This window comes from Neolamprologus brichardi, chromosome 15 (genome assembly GCF_056152115.1).
Source record: "Neolamprologus brichardi isolate AB-2024 chromosome 15, ASM5615211v1, whole genome shotgun sequence".
NCBI lineage: Eukaryota > Metazoa > Chordata > Actinopteri > Cichliformes > Cichlidae > Neolamprologus > Neolamprologus brichardi.
Genome location: NC_142118.1, coordinates 22,029,603 through 22,043,193, shown reverse-complemented (window position 1 = coordinate 22,043,193; position 13,591 = coordinate 22,029,603).

Here is a 13,591-nt window from a genome sequence, read left to right as displayed (position 1 = left end):
AACACTGTGGACTGATTGGGGATAAGACACCAGTGCACACAGGAGAAGATAATCAGACAGGGAGGAAGCAAAAAGTAAAAGAAGCAGCATGAGAAAACCAACAATCACAAAAGAGACCAGAAAACTGAACATGATGCAGAGAAAAGCGAAAACTTAGAAATGGAAAAAAAACCTCAACAATATCCCAAAAATCCAACACACACACACACACACACACACACACACACACACACACACACACACAGAATCGGGTCTTGGCAGAGTTATCACTCCTGTCACAGTCTCTCTGGGAGCCTTGGCTCTCGGTATAACACTGGACAGTTTCAAGGTAAAAACGTGCAGGTAAGTGTGTAGATGCAGGATGTTCCCGTACGTGTGTTGTTTTGTGCTCCATACTTGTGTGCGTGTGAATTTATTGGCTTTGTTCCTTCATAATATTGATGAGTGCAATAACTCTTCTGCAGGGCACGCACACACAAACACACAAACACACAGAGGAGAACTATCAATTCAGCTGATGTCTCTAAGAAGGAAGAGGGTTCGTTGAATCGTAAACAGGCTATTTTTATCATTTATGCGTACATGTGTAATTGAAATTGATGCTTTCCCCTGAATCTTCCATAATAAATTTTTCAGATCTATCCCCCCACACACACAGACACACATACATGCACACACACAAACAGCTGTAATACAGCAGTTGAGGCTCTACCCACAAGTCAGCTGGGGCTGACACAGCCTGCAGTGTGGGTAATGTCACCTGAAGGTGCAGTCTGCACATGCTCTGCCTGTCTGGCACAAAGGAGGATCAGAGGGCTGTAGTTGTGTAAATGTAATCACAATTGATGATGCAGTTCTTACAGTAGCCATGACTGTAAGTTGCAAATAACTCTTACTTTATCAAGAATTGATAGATTAGTCCTACCTAAGGTTGATCAGCGGTAAACACATTAGTGCTACAGATGCAATTAGACGTTTAATAAAGTTTGTCTATTAGAGCCAGGGGCTCTGTTAAAATGAAAAAGAAGAGTGTTTATAGAAAATGAGGCAGTGATTTAGCTGGGAGACAGTTGGGGCTTTGCAGGGGCTAATTTTACATCAGAAAGAGGAAGTTGACTGACAAGCAGCCCTGAAGAATGTTTCACTTGTAATTTGTTTGAGGAACTTGTTTGCTCACGATATGCTCGGTAAACGTCTGAAAATCCCTTTGCGTGAAAGTCTGAATCAGAGTGGTGCTCCCGGTGTTTTCTTAATCTCTCAAGCTGAAAACAGGTCAGCAAGATCTAAGACCCCCTTTCAAGAATCTGTTCTTATTTTTTTCCACTCAACTTTTCCATCATCTTTTCTGTCCAAATATGTGGTGGACCTGAGAGGTCAAACTCAATGCAACTTAAGCAAACAAAAAAATGATGCAAAAGTAGAACCCGCCCTCAAATCTGTCCTGAGACGTCTCGGGGTCAACGCACAATAAAGTGGAGTGAAGCCTGTGTGAAAGTAAGCCCAGTCTCTCCTCATTCCCAGAGTGCTAATCACTGCCACTTTATGAAAGCTGGGGTGTTTGTCAGATCCTGTACATGCAAGGTGTACTAACTGTTGGTGTCTTATTTAAACTGGCTAACCATGAATGTAGTTTTTTACATACAGAGTTATGAGAAAGTGCATCTTTAAACCCCAAATAATTTTTTTACTAAATATATCCAAGTAGTTTTCATATGTAAATGTAACAAATCAGCAAGTGACACAATAACACTGCAACCTTATATATTATGTATACATAAATACAAGCTACTTTATAAAAAGAGACATTTATAAGACTATGCAGTAACAAAATAGAGTGATTTCTCTGTATTTTCACTGCCGATGAAGAAAGAAAAAGTACAGGCAAAAATAGGAACGTCTGTTATATGATGATTAGATCAGAAGCCATATGCTACTTACATCTTTAAATAAAGCAGGACCTTTGAGAGGATGAAGGGTGCATTTGGAAGAGACTTGGGACTGGAACCATCTACATCGGCTGTGAAGAACAGCCTGGATGTCTGAAAGCTGCCAACATGGGCACTTGGAGGACACCCAGATGGAGAAGATCCCAAGAGACTCTCTGGATCAGAAAACAGACTTCGTCATTTGTCCCGTAAACAAAAAACTCAGGTCCAGGTAATGTGTGTGATTGTTGTGCAGAGATATTTTGGTTCAATCACTTCGATGACTTGTAGTTTTCACACATCGAGAGGTTTAAACCATTTCACGTGAAATCAACAAAACAATTCAAACTCACAAAGAATGAAAAAAACAAGGTTAAAAAAAATCTGAACACAAAGGGTGGAAAAACTCTAGAAAAGGACATCAATGCAGTTTATTTTAAATCCTATAAATAAACTGTTATCCTTATATTTTATTCTTGAGTGCTGAAACCTTTTTAGTGGCACCAAAAAAAGCTGAATTTCAACATCTGACATTTACAGTTTGGCTGCAAAGTAGTGCTAAATTTACAAGCTGCACTTTCAGCCACAGTTTCACTCTGACTTTCTTTCTTCTTTCTTTTTCTTTTTCTATTTTAAATTGTTCGTTTCTACAGGTCGTCACATTCAGTGCACCGGTGAGCCAAGTTGTCAAAATGATTTCACAGTATTAATTAACTTAATTATTTTATTCATTTTTTTCACTTTGCCTGCTAAATATGAATTGAGGAGCTGAAGACATGCTACTTTTTACCTAATCATGTTGTAGTATCATTACAACAGTCAAGTTATTACATTGCTTAAGTTTTTAGATTCCACTAACTGAAACCGACAACACAGACAGCTGGACCTTTATCTGGAATTTCACTTTGACTTTTTTGTGGTAACTACAAAAATCCCTAAAAGCAAACACTCAAGTGTTCCTGCACCATCTGCACAAACCTACACAAACCCCCGAGGTCTACATGATGAAGACTAATGAGACGTACAGGTCTGCTGGTACCGTCTGTCAACCCTCCATCTTCAGGTCTCCCTCTCTGCCTTGGTTGACTTCAGCTCCTGATCCGTCCTGTTGCTGATGGAGATAAGATTTGTTTTTAAAATCTGTTTTGTGTATTTTCATTAATGTTGCAGATTAGACTAGAACACCTCACAGGTGAGATATTTCAGGTACATCTTACTGGGAGGAGGCCCAGGGGCAGACTCAGGGCATGCTAAGAGATTATGCCTCTCAGCTGGCCTGAGAAAACCTCGGTGTCCCTCCCTCGAGTTGAGCTGCAGGAGTTGATCTAGGTGCAGGAGGTCCGGGCATCTCTCCTTAGACTGTGATCTAAACCCAGATAAGCAACAATAAATGGATGGATGGATGCTACTCAAGCTTAATGCTCTAAATTCTGGTATATATATTTGTGGTTTTATGGTGGTCAAAATTGAAATAAAATTGAAAACAACAACAACAACAAAAACCCCCAGACAAACAAGAAAAGTAAAGTTAAAGTAGTTTTTGTTTGACTAGATTTCCACGTTGATTAGCAATCTCGTCTTCCACGAAGAGCACCAAATGTAGAGCGTAGGTTAACTGTTAAGAATATATAAGCTGGACCCTGAGGTTTATTATAAACTGAGTTGCAGAGTTGCTTTCTACGAGGGGAATTTGCACAGTAGCTGGTGAGGCACATGGCTCTGATGGTTGGGCTTTGGAGGGTTTAACAAGGTTGTGGGCACACTGATGAGGAGATGACAGCATGAAATGTTGCATGAGCTGGTGGAGAACGGAGAGAAGAGTTGTGGTTTAAACGCTCCAAGCTTAGTGTGAAGATGAGCTTCAAGTGTGCCAGGTGATTTAGCATGATCTGCTATGTCCAGTGTAAACACCTACACCAGAGAGAGGGCTAAACAAACAGGAGACATGAGGAAGGAGAAAACAGAGGGAAATGAAGAGAAGAGGAAAAAAGGAAAGTGTTTTATTTCAAAGGCAATAATATGTCCGCATTTTTGTTCTTATTTATTTTCCTGGCAAAATACTGAATTTCCTTTGCATTTATTTCGATTTTTTTTTACACCGTTTTACTTTTCAAGTGCAGCGCTGAAGCATCAGTTTGTCATCTACTGCAACCTTATTTTGAGAATGGCCTGCAGTAATGTGGTATTGCCCTTCACGCTCGAGTGTGCAGTAACTATATCTTGCAGAATAGTTCAAAGCTGACAAGGTCCTTCGGTCAGCAAATTAAACCACATGCATAACTGCTGTTTAACCAAAGCGCTTTGGTCTCGTAAAAAGCAGTTTTTAATCAAAGAGACGCAGATAAGTAACAGGCATAATGTCCACAGAGGGGGTCGCTCTGCGGCTCTGCTCCGGCCTCTAACTTGCACCACAAACGAGAAGATGGTTCCAGTAAACAGCCAACAAACAACTTATCTGCATCCATATCTGGCACTGGTTAGATACTCACCCACAAATGGGACAGATTCCCCGATTACAGATACGCTGATTCACTAACGGCACCTGTTTTTTATGTAATTCAACTCAGAGCTGGGAGGGAAAAACAAGACAGTCAGCAGTTTTTCAGGCAGGCAGATGCCAGCTGCTACCTGGAAGTCCTTGGCTCGGTTTGAAAGTGAGCAAGATTTGGTCCTTTTGATGGAATAATGTTACTCTCTCTCTCTCCCCCTTTTTTCATTAAATAAATCCCAGTATCCCTGTGACTCAGGGTGTTTTATGGGGTCTAGGTTTCTTGATTGACTTCCAGGAAACAGAAGAAAAACAACATTTGTCATTTCTTCCTAAATCTGTGCATGCAGTACCTCAGTGAGCCAAAAGGGGTCAGTGTGTAACTGTGGTTCGGCAAGCAACTCTTAATTTCCCTCCTTTCTTTCTCTTCTTGTCGCTTGTTTTTCTGTCCTGTTTTTGTTTTGTTTTATCTTTTTTCTTTTCTCTGCTTGCCTTCTCAGATATGAAGATGTTCCATCCTTCCTATCTTATCGTCTCTCCTCTTTTCCACCTCTTCTCCTCTTTATAGGAAATTTACTCCTCTGCCCCCTCATCTAAATCTTCCTTTGGCCCCCTCATGCATTTCTCTCTCTTCTTCTTTTGTTTTTTTTTTTTATCCATCTCAAACTCTCCCATCTGTTTAAATGTCTAGTTTTTCCCATCATCTTCTGGCATAGTTATCATTTCCTTCCCTCCCTTTTACTGCTAGTTCAGAATAACTCCTCTCCCCTCTCGATCATCCTTTTGCAAATTTCCCAACTCTTTTAGTGTCGACTCTCCTCCCTTTTCTAACTTCAGTTATTAAAGTTTCAGTTGTATCATTTCTGCACATTTTATCTCTCACGTGTCCTTTCTGTCCTCTGGTCCCTAATTTTGTTTTCTTGTTGAAAGAGGGAGGATTTTCCACACCTTTCCTATCCTTCCTCTTCTGTCTGTGCCATTCTCCTCTTTTGTGTCTCCTTATGTATGTCTCCTCTACAATTTTGTCCTCTCTCCCGTCTCTGTTTTTCCCACCACATTAAAATCTTCCATTAACCTTTGTCTCGCTTCCCTTCTTCTTGCTATTTCTCCTTCTATTTCAGCTCGTCTAATCTTCTCATCTCTATATATTTTCTCTTTTTTTAATTGCTTTTGGAGATCATGGGAGAAAGCTTTTTGTTTTCTCCTCTCATCTGACCACGTTTGCTATTTTCTTCTTCTTTTATTTTTTTTAAACAAATTTTTGTTTATGAGAGCAGTTGCCCTAATAAGTAAATTTGCATCTGTTTTTGTCCTCCTATCCACTCTCTCGTCTCCTTTGTCCAGTTTATTTAGGAAGCACAGCGAGGCTCCTCTCCTGTATTTCTCTGGGTTAATTTCACCTCTCCTTCTCTCCACTTAAAAGACAAAGGAATTAATTTTAGAATTCTTCATGCTGGCATCTCCCTTAGAGAAAAAAAGAGCTATCACTTCTTTCCATTTGGACACACACACACAGGCACACACACACATATATAGTTGGGAAGGATTTTTTGCTAATTCCCTCTCTTTTTCCTGGCAGCTAAATATGGAAAGTTGTTTATTCCAATGAACAGATGCCTCAATGACACACAAACACACACACAGACCATCAAAGACACACATACACATATGCACACAGACCTGTAAAGTAGACATATCACATTCAAACACAGAGACCACCCGTGGCTCTGTGTGTGTGTGTGTGTGCGCATGTGTGAGACACACGCTGAGATGTGTGTTTCCCACTAAACGAGGCAGTGATCAGCTGAAACATCACACTTTGCCGTTTGATGTGATGCTTCCTCCTCCCGCAGGGAATAAAACTCCAAATATTCTCATTCCTTCTTCTCCTGCGCAGGAGGAAAAATGTGATCTGAGCAGATTTTTTAGGCGGGTATGTTGGATCGCTCAGGCGAGGACAGGCTAAAACCACACTCGGGCCAGATTTACCCTTTGTCAAGTCTCGCCTCTCCTCCGCGCTCCTTGGTTACGGTTGCTCGGTAGAACAAACAATAACCAAAGAGAGTCTGTTTCCATTGAAAACACCTGTTGATTTAATTGACGCGTATTTCTATTCAGCCTCATTCAGCCAGTGTGGTTTCTATCAGAGTAGCAGACGATGCAATGACTGTTCATTATGAATAGCCATAAAACCCAATAAAATTCATTATCAGCGCCATCTAGGGTGCTGATAATGTTCAGAATTAGTTCACAAACATACAACCATATGTAACCAAATTTCACTGTCATAGGTGGAGTTTTCCTGCAGGACATGATATTTTAGAACACTTAGAGCAGTTTAGAGCAGCAGGGCCAGCAGGGTCAGCACTGCTGACACTGCAAGGGTTATCTCCAAGTCTTTGCATAGTCCAAAAACATGCGCATTGGATGAACTGGTGATTGTAAATTGGGTGAGGTGTCAATGTATGTTCGTCTCCATGTGTTTGACCTGCAGCTTGGTGACCTTTTGCCCTATGACAGCTGATGGATGGATAAATGGATGGATGGATAGATAACATATGTCTATGTTAAAATATCCAATTTAATGACATTAAAAAGCATGTCTGCAGTTTGTGACTCTATGGATAATTTCCATCAATTTGACTCTGATGCTTGATGGCAGCTGTTGTCAATCACTGTCCACCAATTAGAGTCACTGAACTTTACTTTTTCAACTGTGTTTGTATGGTTGGTGCCTCTCAGAGGATTTTTAATGAATTACCTGACCAGTAATACCTACTAGTATGTCTCGATGTGTGTTACAGACAATCCAAGAAGTTTGTGCTTTTGTTTAGGTGAGTGAAATTATTTTATTAATCTTTTACTTTGCAGTAATTCGCAGGTACATTACAGCCACATCTGTATCTGAAGCCACAAAACATCGTAATATAAACTTGTTTAGAAATTATTACTTCAAGATGGACTTGGTTGCAAAATAACCACTTTTTACACATATTTATATTGTATTTATAATTATGATAATAACTCTTTGGGTCAAACATAACACATGTTCATCAAAATGCCACACAGCAAACAACAGTTGTCGGCACCTTCACACTCTTCCTTCACTGTCAGCTTGGCCTTGTGTGGCTGCAGCTTCAGTGCCACTTCTCAGTCACTTGTCAGTAAAGACAAATTAAACTTCCAATTCCATTTCCTCTCAGCACAAACACATTACAAAAAGAAAATGCCCCGTCCCTCAGAGACTCTTGTCATATTACATCAGCGATGGCGAAGGCCAACCCGAGGATAAAGTCTGCTTAAAAGCTCAAACACCCAGAAGTACGACCTGTTAAAACTCAGAGATGAATTCATAAATCATTCACGTTGTGATTGGTATTATGCAGGAATAAACAGTGTAAATGTGAGTAATAGGAGATGTACGAGTCAGTAATCTGCTGACTTTATACTCAACAAAATCAAAATCGACCCTCACATGATGAAGTGCCAGTGTGATTTATTTAAATTGGAATTACTTGATAATCTCTCAGAGCCTGATGGTGAAAAAGCCAGGGAATGAAAAGGGGTATTATCACTCTTTAAACTTTATAAGGGCAGGTTTTCACATGTGAAGTTGACCTGTAAGATCATATCAAGGTCTAAAACTATTTCCACAACCTTGGGAGCTGGATCATGTGGAGTTGTTTGTACTTAACAGGGACCATGAATGGTCCATAGTGATTTTTTCTAATGGTGATAAATAAGAGGGAGGATACGCGATGGCCAAAGCAAAGTTTTAACTGCGGGAAAAAATCTGTGTCCACTTCTTTGTGCATATACAAATAGGAATGTATTTTCAATGCAGGAGAGGACACTAAAGGTTAATTCCAGGACACGTCACTCTGTTAACCCGAATTATTGTTACTAGTGTGACCTTATGGGTCATGCTAACTTTGTACATCTTGATGCATTCTCAATCATCCAGGAAAGTAAATCTCCAAAAGTTGATTCTGTTCATCTGGACGTAGCGTTTTTGTGGGAGAAACATTTCGTCACTCATCCAAGTGACTTCTTCAGTCTCAGCTGACTGCAGGTTTCCCCAAATCTTATAAACAGTAAATTTGCATAATGACTGAAACCAGCCCACTGAAGGAACAATGGGCTGGGAGGTCAGTTCCTTAATCGTAATTATGCAAATTCTCATGACCATTGATCAACAACCACTGACCAAAACCCACTGATCAATGGCCACGAGTACCATTCACACAGAGTTGGGGAATGGCTGCAATCACAGCATTGTAAGATGGTGAAAGATGTACCCTTAGGCCCGCTGGTGGGCAGCTCTGAACACCACATCCAGAACACCCTGGATTTTGTTGAGAAGGTGAGAGATGTCATTATGGAGACAGATGAAACCATGGTCTCGTACGACGTTACATCTCTCTTCACTTGCATCCCGGTCACGGAAGCGTTGGAGGTAGTCCGTAAGAGATTACAGGATGACACCAACCTCAGCAACAGGATCACTCTCAGCATCGACCAAGTGTGTTTGCTTTTGGAACTGTGTCTTCATTCCACCTACTTCACATACAAGGGTCAGTTCTACAGGCAGAAACAAGAAACACGGGTGTGCCATGGGCTCCCCAGTTTCACCCACCGTGGCCAATTAGTACATGGAAGAAGTGGAAAAGAGGGCCTTGCTATCCTACCCTGGAACACCACCAAGCCATTGGTTCAGATATGTGGATGGCACCTGGGTGAAAATCAAATCTCAGGACGTACTACATTTCACGGATCATATTAACTCGGTGGACGGACACATCAAATTCACCAGGGAGGATATGAAAAGTGGCAGGTTAGCCTTGATGGAAATCTAACAGTCTAAGGACTGTTAGATTTCCATCAGTAATGGGGGACATCTAAAAGCTGACGTGTACCGTAAACCTACACATACGGATCAGTATCTAAGGTTTGACTCTCATCATCCACTGGAGCACAAACTGGGTGTCATCAGGATGCTACAACACAGAGTGAACACCATCCCCACAGACACAGCAGCCAGGGAGGCAAAAGAACAGCACATCAAGAAGGCCCTGAGTAAATGTGGTTATCCCAGCTGGACTTTTGTCAAAGCGGGAAAGGCACCTAAAGAAAGCTCCAGCCGATCCAGGAGAGAAGGACAACCGCTGCCCAGGCGAAAACCTGTAGTGATCCCATATGTGTCAGGAGTATCGGAGCAGTTGAGACACATTTTTTCTAAACACTGGGTCTCTGTGGCTTTTAAACCCCAAAACACGCTGCGCCAAAAATTGGTCCACCCCAAGGATCGGGCCCCCGACACAAACAGAGTAACATAGTGTACGCTGTTAAGTGCCAGGAGGATTGCCAGGATTTATACATCGGGGAAACCAAACAACCTCTGGCGAATCGGATGGCACAACACAGAAGAGCTAACTCGTCAGGCCAGGACTCTGCAGTCTATTTACATCTACAGGCCAATGAATGATGATGAGGATGTACACATCCTGGACAGGGAGGAATGCTGGTTTGAGCGCGGAGTCAAGGAGGCCATTTATTTAGGGAAAGACCATCTCTGAATCGAGGTGGGGGCCTAAGGGTACATCTGTCACCATCTTACAATGCTGTGATTGCAGCCTTTCCCCAACTCTCTGTGAATGGTACTCATGGCCATTGATCAGTGGGTTTTGGTCAGTGGTTGTTGATCAATGGTCATGAGAATTTGCATAATTATGATTAAGGAACTGACCTCCCAGCCCATTGTTCCTTTAGTGGGCTGGTTTCAGTCATTATGCAAATGTACTGTTTATAAGATTGGGGAAACCTGCAGTCAGCTGAGACTGAAGAAGTCACTTGGATGAGTGACGAAACGTTTCTCCCAGAAAACACTACGTCCAGATGAACAGAATCAACTTTTGGACACTAATTTTGTACACTTTAACGGTTTTGTTGAGCTGAGGAAAGTCACACAAAGTCACTGGTTTATCTGCACGATAGCACAAGATCTCTACACTCAGGTAGGTGATACAAAGATTATACACAGCTGTGGCACAAAAATGGGCGGGAAACAGAATAGAGGCAGGAAGTAGAATAACTTGGTTAAAGTGATTTCCAAATTAAACATGAAGTGACAAAACTGAAACCAAGCATACCTTACATAATAAAAGATACTTTATATCATTTTGTGTTAGTTTAAACTTCTTAGCTTTTTTCAGCTTAGGTACAAAAAAGATATTTTGCTTCCTAGAGTTACAGGTTCATATAAACAAACACTTGGTGATGGTGGGGAGGAACAACTTTTTTCTCAGCTCTCAGATGAGGGCACTCATTTCCTGCATCTGGTTTAGGGGGTGAGAAGAAAGTCAAGGTGGAAAACAAGAGTACTGAGAGACCATTAAAAAAAAAACAGGACAAAATGTGACTACAGGAAAGGGAAAGGTAATGGTGAGGGGAGAAGAAATTCTTAGTGCGTCATGGAAAGTCCCCCAGCAGCCTGAGCCTACAGAGGCATAAGTAAATGATGGTTCAGGGTCACCTGATTTAGTCTTATCTATGAGATTTATGAAAAAGGAAAGTTTGAAGGCTAACTGGGTTTGGGTTTTGAAATGTTTGCTCTCTGTTGGAGTAATATGATGCTACAAGGTCTTTAAGGTACGATTAGGCCTGATTGACTCATTCAAATCAAAAAGTATATTTTTAAAAGATACAAAAAGAGAAATAACTGATAATAGGTGATGGGCTGCAAACAGAAACCAGAAGGCTTCCGGCAACCTAATTACTTACGTTTTGTTAGATGCTGAACAATTACAATAATCACCTCCTGGGGGACTTTAAAATGACTGTAAGATGCCCAACTCAAACAACAGTTAAATATGGCTGGGCTGTGAAAACGGCGTTGATAAAAATAGCCACATATTCAGTTTTAAATACTATATGTGTTGCTTTATCCGTAAGCTGACATTTTCAGCATGAGCCAGAGAAATCTCCTAAAATTTGGCAGCGGGAGAAAACCCTACTTTATCTTTAGAGTTAATTACAGCTAGGAAAAATGCTGCAGCTAAACGTGGTATTCCCTTTCACAGACACACACACGCGGGCGTCCCACCACAGGCTGTCTGCTGCTAACCATTAAGGCATGTAAACAAGGCGATTTGGGTGACATACAACCAGAAATGAGAGCTTTCCCAGGGTGCACTCACAGATCTATCCTGTGTTCGTTGGCTTGCGGCTCTGACAGAGCGGCGTCGATAGCGTGACTTTGCAAAATAACTCCCAGTTGGGAAATGACATGCTCAGCAACTTGTTTGGTGTAATTGACTCTTAAGTACTTTCTGACAAATCATAATAGTCAGTGTTTGTGACAAGAAATGTGACTGCAGAGCCAGCAGAGGAGATATTTTTAAGATCGGGTGATCCCCTGAGCAGGAAAATGTTGTTTTTTCGTTTTTATTTTCTTCCTTGCTGCCAACAACAAGGAAGAAAAAATGTGAAACTGCAGCTTTGCTTTCATTATTTTAGATACACCGAATCATGACTGCAGCTTGTTTAATGTTAATATGTTTCTCCACAAACATGACTGCAACTTTGGAGATGGGCGGCCACCGTTTGGCCAGCCTTCAGGCCTGTCACAAGTAACTCTCTGAACTGGTGCCGGTTATCAGAGACAACCAAACATCCACAGGAATATGGTATCATTACTTCTAGGCAGGATTCAGACTTAGAGATATTCAGAAATAATCCCATAGATGGTAGCTTAGCACCAATGGCTCATCACCCAAGCACATTCACCAAATCTTGAACTTGGAGTTCTGCGTACTGAGCAGAATTCCCATTGCAACAACAGATCATCAGCAGGGTAAAACTAACCTCTCTTACGGAGTTCTAAATCCAGCTCACTTCCTGTGAGAGGAAGAGCGACAGAGAAGCAACGCTGCTATGACTGCTTGTTCGCCACAAGTCAGTTATTCCTCTGGTAACTTCTCTGATATCTCCTGCCTAAAACACCAAAAGCCAGAAAAGTCATGAGACCTCACTTTTGGGTGTTGGTTAGCACTTTTGTTGTATTTAGTCCTCTTCTAGACAAAATAATGACAGCACTTTGTGTCAGGGCTGAGCCAACTAATTGGAGTGATGTTGCATGCGGCACCAAAGTCAGTCTGGAACTTTATAATATTGTTGTCCATGAGCATGCTTGCAAAGAGCTGAGAATCATTCACTCTTTTAGTGTCCACTTCATTTACATTCTCTGTCACTACTTTGATACACAGAGAGTTTTTTTCTCATTCTGCCTCCTTCTGTACAAGTTTCTTTTTCCTGTGTTCTGAGCATGCTTTACATTTAGCTGTGAAGTGATTGTTTCTGCCATATTTTTTGCATTTCTCACCATACACTGGACATCTGAGTTTGGTTTTTCATGTGATTTCCCACAGTACCTGCAGTCCACTGTGCTGCTTTGTCTCTGGCTAGCTGTTCCTTGGACAGCAATGAACCTGTCCTGAGATGGCTTTGTTGATCTCCTGAGAGAACTCTGCTGCCCTGCAAAGCTGTATGCATGTGTCAAGTATCGAGCTTTTCTCCCGCAGTAATCTCTCCGTCATGTTGGCATTATTAATCCCACATGCAAGCCGGTCACGAATGAGTGAGTCTCTCAATGTCCAGAAATTGCAAAATTTGTCAGCAACAGCTCAGTGACATAGGTGTTGATAGGTGTCAATCAACCGATTAAAACAGATTATTATTGATTTTTAAAATCTTTTTTGAGTTTCACGTGTACCTATTTTCAGTGATATCAATAGTGGGAAATTAACAAGGCATGTAATTCTCTCTTTTTGCTCTCAAATAACCTGTATTTGACAACAGCATAATGAAACTAGTTTTGGTGCGGCGTCTTGACCGTCTCCAGTTAGTCCCGAATGCTGCTGCAAGGCTTTTAACTAAGACACGGAAAAGAGCGCACATTACACCAGTGTTACGTTCATTACACTGGCTTCCAGTACATTTTAGAATTAATTTTAAAATATTGGTACTGACTTTAAAGCTTTGAATTGTGATGCCCCTGCCTACATTTCTGATCTTTTAGAACCCCACGTTCCCTCTCGCAGCCTGAGATCATCTAATCAAAGGCTGTTGGTAGTCCCATGAACTCATTTTAAGACCAGAGGAGACAGATCTTTTAGTGGAA